The 7,912-nt window shown below is 37.8% G+C and overlaps 1 pseudogene; it reads right to left on the bottom strand.

The window, feature by feature from the left end:
* Positions 1-3,953: 3,953 nt before the first annotated feature.
* LOC116858235 lies at positions 3,954-5,096 on the bottom strand (annotated as a pseudogene).
* Positions 5,097-7,912: the final 2,816 nt, after the last annotated feature.

Raw genomic sequence — 7,912 nt, 5'->3', positions numbered from 1 at the left:
TCCTCACTGGCTTTCTGTTTCACTAGGCCAGAGAACAGAAGACAGATGTTGGGTAAGCAAAGTCCTCAGCTCTGCTCCTTCTTAAAATATTGCATTTCAAATTGCTCAACAAGCATTCCCAGAATATACAGATGAAGAAACAGAAGCTTCACAGACGAGGCCCTTCTCTTTGAGTTAAGCCAGCCAGCAAAGATCCCTGAGCTCACATTTTTTAAACTCCTTAGTGAGGTCTTCAATCTATGGATCCAGGCTTTGTGCTGTAGAGGAAAAGGGAGATTGAGCTGGAGAGGGCCAGTCATTGAAAACAAGTGGAGATGAGGTGCTTGTATGGTATCTATCCTGCTTTCATTCAGGGTGAATTTATTGAGTGCCGCATCACAAAGGATGTGCATGACTCTTGTGAGCTTCTGTTATAAGTGGCAGAAAAAGAGGGAACAGAAAAACAGGTCACAATATTTGACATCATGTTGGTCACTGAATTGTAAAAAAATAATAACACAAAGCATAAGGAGATAGAGAGTGAAGGGATGAATGGTGTTTAAGTATGAGGAGAACTTCCTGGGCCCCAAATAAGGAAGATGAGCAAGCTCTACAGTTCTCAAGGAGGGGAAGGGTTGCAGATATTTCCAGGCAGAGGGAACAACAAATAAAAACACCTTGAGCTGGGGAGGCAAAAAACACATGTTCTAGGGTATGGGGAGGATACCCAGTAAGCAAGTAGAGAGTAGCCGGATATGAGGTGGAGTGAAAGGATAAGGGAGAGTCTATAACGTCTTGTGAACCGAGGTAAGGGCGTCTGGATTTTACTCTGAATGCTGTGAGAAGCTAATAGAGATCTCCCTACAGTTTCATTCTATTAAAATCAAGGGTTAATAGTTGGGGAAGAACATGACAATTCTGTGACTAAGGGATTAGTCTAATTAGACAAAAGGAAAAAAATGCTATTCTCTTACATGTCAGCTGGCAACTTGAAAGCCCTTTTGCTACAATCTTCTTTAATTTAGTTTCCTCACAAGTTTCCCGATCTCAATGACCTGAATTGAGAAGCATTCTTCCTTTTGCCTCTCTGGCTCCAAGATCATCAGCACAAAGCTGGGGAACCAAGTTTGAGGAAAGCTATTCCAAATGTCTCTGGGACCTCCACCAATTCCCTAAGAACTTCTGGGCCCCACATACCCAGTTCCTTTTGTAAACCAGGTTTCTGCCTGTAGGATACAGATGTTACAATTCTACCTCTGTGGTGCGATTTAAGAAACAAAACAAGGGCACCTGGGTGGCTCAGTCCTTAAATGTCTGCCTTTGACTCAGGTCATGATCCCATCATCCTGGGATAGAGCCCCACATCCCACTCCCTGCTCAGTGGGAAGCTTGTTTCTCCCTTTCCCTCTACCCTTGCTTGTGTTCTTGCTCTTGCTCTCTCTCTCTCTGTCAAATAAGTAGATAAAATCTTTTTAAAAATTGAAAAATTAAAAAAAAAACAAAATAAAACATGGAAATATAAGGCAAAATGTTCTATTCATCTCTTTAAAAAAATATTTCAGGTCTTAAAATTTTTTTAAAATAAGTTTTTCCTAAGCAGCAGGCCTGATGTTCCATCTTCGGAAGGAAAGCCAAAAATCCTACTTACCTGGATTTGACTAACCATAGCATTTTTAAGTGAGAATGGACTCAGGAGAACCCCTTTGCCCCAGTTCTGCCGTGGGCTCTGGGTTCGTGTCATCTCTATAATACAGCAAAACAACAAAAAAAGAAGGTGCAAAGCCATCTACAATGTTTTTGGCCAGTTGTGTATTAAAAAATTTAAAAATGGGGAAAGATACACACGCACGTGCGCGCGCGCACACACACACACGTATATGTAAAATATCTCCAGGAGGACACATAAATTCTCTAATAATAGTTGTTACCTGCTCGTGGGGAATGCAAATGAAAGACAAGAGTTTATGGAAGTCATTTGCTATCTATCCTCTCTAACTTCTTAATTCTGAATGATGATGTGGTTATTGTTGGTTCAGATAAATTTTAAAATAAAAATCAAAATGGGTTAATTTCCTGAAGTTTTCATTGTGAGGGCTCTGAACCATGTCCTCAAACCCAGACTCAGACACAGCAGATCCATGACATTGCCGCAGCTTTCCCACCATCTCCAGAAACTCTTCTATCTTCTTTGAGTTGAGATGCCCTGTTGAGACAAAAACTAGAATTACAGTATTTCCTGAGAGTGAGAAGGAACTAAAGAAAGGACCAAATTGATCTGGAGGTAGAGGGATGGGACCCTAATGGACTTTTAAAAACAAGCCTAGGCTTCTTGATATTTCACATCCAGATACTTCAGAATGCATATCTAAAAATTAAAGAAGGAGCACCTGGGTGGCTCAGTCAGTTAAGCATCCAACTCTTGGTTTCAGCTCAGGGTCCTGAGGAGGCCCGTGTGGGGCTCAGCACAGAGTCTGCATGGGATTATCTTCCTCTCCTTTCGCCCTTCCCACTGCTCATGGGGGTGCTCTCTCTAATAAATAAATATAAAAAAATTTTAAACTATTTTAAGAAAAAAGAAAAAAATAAAAATATTTTCTTAGAAATCCACAACTCTATTATAATGGCCAACAAAATACCTTACTGTCATCCCAAACCTAAACCTATACCAATGTTTGCGATTGTCCCCAAAATGTCTTTTTACAGTTGGTAGGTACAACCATTTCTCAGTTTAGTGTTGACAACAGATTGACCTTCTTTTCTTCTTTTTATCCTCCACTATATTTTTAGTCCTTGTCACAAGGCACGGCCTGGTGTATTCTCATGTGTTTCTCTAGGATGGTGTCATCATTATTATGTGCCATCTGCCTAGGGCAGTAGAAAAGATGTAATCCAAAATTTTTATTTATAGTAGTTTAAAGGGAGTACAGAGGAGTTGAACACAAGAAGGGTTGGAAGACAATGATTGTTGAGGTAGGGTTGGAAGACAATGATTGTTGAGGTACAGGGCTTTTTTATGAAGTTTTTTTGTGGAAATAATGCAAAACATTTATTTTCTGTATCAGACAAGAACACAGCTAAATAATCCAAGTCTACTGCAGCATTATAAAAATCATTTCTTCACCACAGTATAACATTTAAATGCATCTGCACAAGAGTGCACACTATATAAAAGGGATAAGGTTGCTGCTGCCCTGCCAAGCATTTCTGGTCCCTACCCAGGTCTGACTGCAATACTGGTGGTCCCAGTGGTTCTATCAAAAATAAATTGTGTTTAAAAAATAAAGCATTTAGGGACGCCTGGTTGGCTCAGTTGGTTAAGCTGCTGCCTTCGGCTCAGGTCATGATCCTGGGGTCCTGGGATTGAGTCCCGCATCGGGCTCCTTGCTCAGCAGGGAGCCTGCTTCCTCCTCTCTCTGCCTGCCTCTCTGCCTGCTTGTGTGTACTCTTTCTCTCTGACAAATAAATAAAATCTTTAAAAAAAAGTTAAACATGCCATCTCAGTATAGTTTAAAAAAAAAAGCATTTAAAAAGACAAGTCAAAATGCCTCAGAAACTGTATCTCCAACTAAAACTTCATCTATTTTAATGTATTATTTGCCTCCCACTAATAAACCTTTATTTCACTCATTATAACTGAGCAATAAATCTTCCACACTGAAATATCCTCCTTGTCCAATTAATCCAAAGGAAAAAAGCTGAAATGATTGGTAAAGAAAAATGTACAGACTAATACACCCTTTTAATACGTTTTTAAATATTTTTAAGGTTTAAAAAGTGTTTAAAGTTTGTAGTTCCTAGTAGGAAAACATTATCTGAATGAATACCCTAATGGCAGACCACTGTAAAATGTTTTAGTTGCATGGGGAGCAGAGAGGTAGGGATTCTCTTCACAGCACCCCAGCTTTCTTCATGAGAAGGTCAGAGGTGTGCTGGTTTGTATTATTGCAACATCCATTAGGTGACCGAAATTGCTTTTCCTTCAGCAAGGGCTTTATTTGTCAGAAGGGCATTATGCTTGACCTCCTTATTTGGCTGACAATTTACTGATGAGATTCATAACCTTTGGGTTGCTCTGATATTTTGACATATTTGCTGGGTTCTGGGCAACATCCTGGACGGCCACCATAAATTCTGGATCCTGCATGGCTGCAAGAACTTCCGGATCACTAAGAATTTCATTGAGCCCAGGCATTCCTGCCATTCCAGGCATCCCCCCTACCATTCCAGTCATTCCTCCAGGAAAATTACCAGGCATTCCCCCAGGAAAGCCACCTGGGAAAGAGCCATACTGAGCTCCTGATTGTCATCTGGCTTCTTCCTCCCTCTGGGCTCTCTCATGTTCTTCCCGAGCCTTCTTAACCCTTTCTATTCTTTCTTTGATCTCTCGCTCTTCACGTTTTCGCTCATATTTTCTCCGATGTTCAGCAATTTTCTGGACCCTCGGCTGAACTTCTTTCAGCATTGCACTAGCATCTTCATCATAATCCAGTTTACAAGCAAGGGCAAGATCATGTGCTGCTTCTTCCCAATGGCCCAGAAGTCTATGTGCTTTCCCACGCCACTTATAAGGCTGAGCTGAATCAGGATTTATTTCAATAGCTCTGTCACAGTCTCAAATGGCAGCATTTGGCTTCTGTAATTTGAAGAAGACACTGGCTCTCTTGGCATACAGAGTGGATTTAGTTTGATGTCATCTGTGAACAAGTCAATGGCTTTCTGTAGTTCACCATCATTTAGGGCATCAATGGCAGTCACTTTTTTATCATTTGCCTGATCCATCATTTCCTCGGTTATCTCTACATTTTCAGCTTCCATTTCTTGAGGGGCATCAGTATCTGGTTCAATCACACCTTCGTTGTCAATTTCTAGATCACTTTCCTCACTTGATTGTTCATCTGTCTTTATGTTTTCCTCCACCTTCTTACTATCTGGTTTTTCTTCCTTGATACTGTCTTCTGATTTAGTTTTATGAGGGGCAGGTGGTATTTTACCCCCCATGCTCTCCACCCACTCCCGCAGGAAATGCAGAATGCTCGGTTCCTGCTTACCCATTTTCTTGAAGGCCCGAAGCTTGCTCACTTTGCGGGGGTCCATGGTCCAGAGGCAGTGGCAGGCGGCAGGCGCAGCTGATGTTGCAACCAGATTCCAGGCGCGGGTACTAGCTCAGAGTGACCATATGAAGTATTTTTAAAGATTCATTAATTTATTTGAGAGAGAGAGAGAGAGTGAAAGTGGGGACCATGAGGAACAGAGGGAGAGGGAGAATCTCAAGCAGATTCTGGGCTGAGCACAAAGCCCGACTCAGGTCTCCATCCCATGACCTTAAGATCATGACCTGAGCAGAAACCAAGAGCAGGTAGCTTAACTGACTGAGCCACCCAGGTACCCCAAGGTACAAGGGCTTTTATTATATATTATTCTCTCTACTTCTCTCTGAATGTTTTAATAAAAAATTAAAATGGTGTATCCTCTGAGTTATGGAGTACAGTTTTGGGAGACAGTTACAGGATAATTTTTCAATGTTTTATCTTTTTTGGTTAGTGATTTTCAGAAGTTCTCTAAAATAAAATTAACTGGCTTTTAATTCTATAGGGGAAATATCATATTCTAAAAGTAAAGGGGAAAATGTGATAGAGGACATTACTGATTAAGAGATTCTTTAAAGAATGCAATATGTGGACACTGGTTTGAAAAAAATACCACTTTTAAAAGTGATTGTGAGGGTAAAAGAGGAAGCTATATAAGAGCTGACTGAGTGTGAGATGACATTAGGGAATTGTTCCTTTTTTCGGTTGTAGTAGTATGATGATTTTTGCAAAGGAAAATATTCTTTTCTTCTTCTTCTTCTTCTTCTTCTTCTTCTTATTAAAGAGAAACATACTAAAATATTTCAGAGGAAATTGGAAGGTTATTTAGAATTATTTACTTCTAAATACTAAAAATAGTTGTAGCAAATATGGTAAAATTAATGACAGAAATGTAGGTAACAGAGTCAGAAATTGATGATAGTAGTAACACAGCTTAGCAGTCTGTCTTCATCATGTGAAAACAGAACAACTACATAGCAAAACCAAATATGACCATAAACAACATTTATAATAAAATGTGATGACAAACTCTTTTCATAGACTTTAAAAGACACGTGGGTCTTTTAACCAAAACCTATAGGATCTGTTGATATCTGCATGATAGTAAAAGGAGAGAGTAATGGCACAGCATATGATAAATCTGACAGCAGAACAACAAAAATAGCGTAAATTCAGCAGAAAACACAGAAGGCCAATTTGAGAACAGCAACTGAAAGTGGTAGTTCTTTTGTCCTCCGCAATACTGGGTGAGTGTAAGGGCCCATGAAAAGTTTAAACCCTTTGTCTGTGGTGTCCTTAGCTATCCAAAAAAAAAAAAAAATTGACTATAGTATTTGCCAATTTCTCCAACCATGGCTAATTTCAAGTTGCCAATGTGATGTCACTGGAATCAGACTTGAGAAAAAATGAAATAGAACACTATGATAAGATATCTCTATTATACAAACACGATAGGCATGAATAATCTCAAGAGTATAATATAAACTTTCATGAAATACAAATCTAAACTTTTATATGCCTTGGTAATGTAGTTTCAAAATACATGATGCAAGAACTGATAAAACTAAAAAGAATAATAGAAAAATCTAATTTATACTTAGAGATTTCAGCAACCATCTGACAATAAAACCACTGGGCAGAAAATTCTTGAACATGCTAAGCCAACTGAAATTTAAAGAACTATTAACCAACATAAGCTAATTGAAATTATAAAACATTCTATCCACAACAGAATACATACTCTTTTTAAGTTCTCATAGAACATTAACCATATTTGGCCCCAAAAAAGTCCAAATAAATTAAAACATAATCAGTAGTACAAAGTATGTTCTAGGGTCACAACAGAAATAAAGTAGAAATTAAGAAGGGAAAATATCAGGAAAGCATGCAAATATTTGATAATAATATAGTTCTATATAACCCATTTGTCAAAGGGGAAAAAAGACACTGAAAAGTGTTGTGAACTAAATTAAAATAAAAATGCAATCTATCAACAATTGTGGGATACTTCTAAGACAGTGCTTAAAAGGAAGTTATGGCTCTAAATACTTACATTAGAAAATAAGAAAGGTTTCAAGATAAAGACATAGCTTCCACTTTAAAAAATATGAGGAAGAGCAAATTAAACCCAAATCAGAATGTAAGCAGAAAGAAAGAAGAAAGGAAAACAAAAAACAAATGAAGAAAATTAATGAAGACAAAAACATTATTTGAAAAGGAGAAATCAAAGTTAAAACTCATCAAATTGTACACAATAAGCATGTGCCACTCTTTGTATATCAATTATACCTCACTAAAGCTGTTTTTTTTAAGAAGGGGACAAACCTCTAGCCAAAATGATCAAGATAAAAAGAAAAAAAACACTAATTACCACTATTAGGAATGTAAAGAGGACATAGTGATAAATTACAGATATTAAAGTCAGAAGAAGGGAATATTATAACAATTTCATTGAGATAAATCCTATAGCTCAGAGGAATTAATAAATGACTTGAAAGAAACTACCAAAGCTTACTCAGGAAAAAATAGGTAATTTGGATGGCCTCATATTTATTGTATTTATAATTATATATTTATATTTATTTTTGTATCTATAATTGTAAACCTTCCTGCATAAAAAACACCAAGCCCAGGTAGCTTCATCTGAATTCTAAACATTTAAGGATAAAACAATATCAATTCCATGAAAAATTTCCAGAATATTGAAGAGATAGGAAAAACTTCCTAGTTCATTCAATAAGGAAAGCCTTACTCTGAAACCAAAGACAAAGAGATAATACAAGAAAAGAAAACTAAGAGTAGTATCTCTCACAAACAAATGCAAAAATTCTACAAAAACGTTTGGC

This window comes from Lontra canadensis, unplaced genomic scaffold, assembly GCF_010015895.1.
Source record: "Lontra canadensis isolate GAN:19392208 unplaced genomic scaffold, GSC_riverotter_1.0 scaffold134, whole genome shotgun sequence".
NCBI lineage: Eukaryota > Metazoa > Chordata > Mammalia > Carnivora > Mustelidae > Lontra > Lontra canadensis.
The sequence above is the reverse complement of the archived record's forward strand: the minus strand, read 5'-3'. Positions and strand labels throughout refer to the sequence as shown.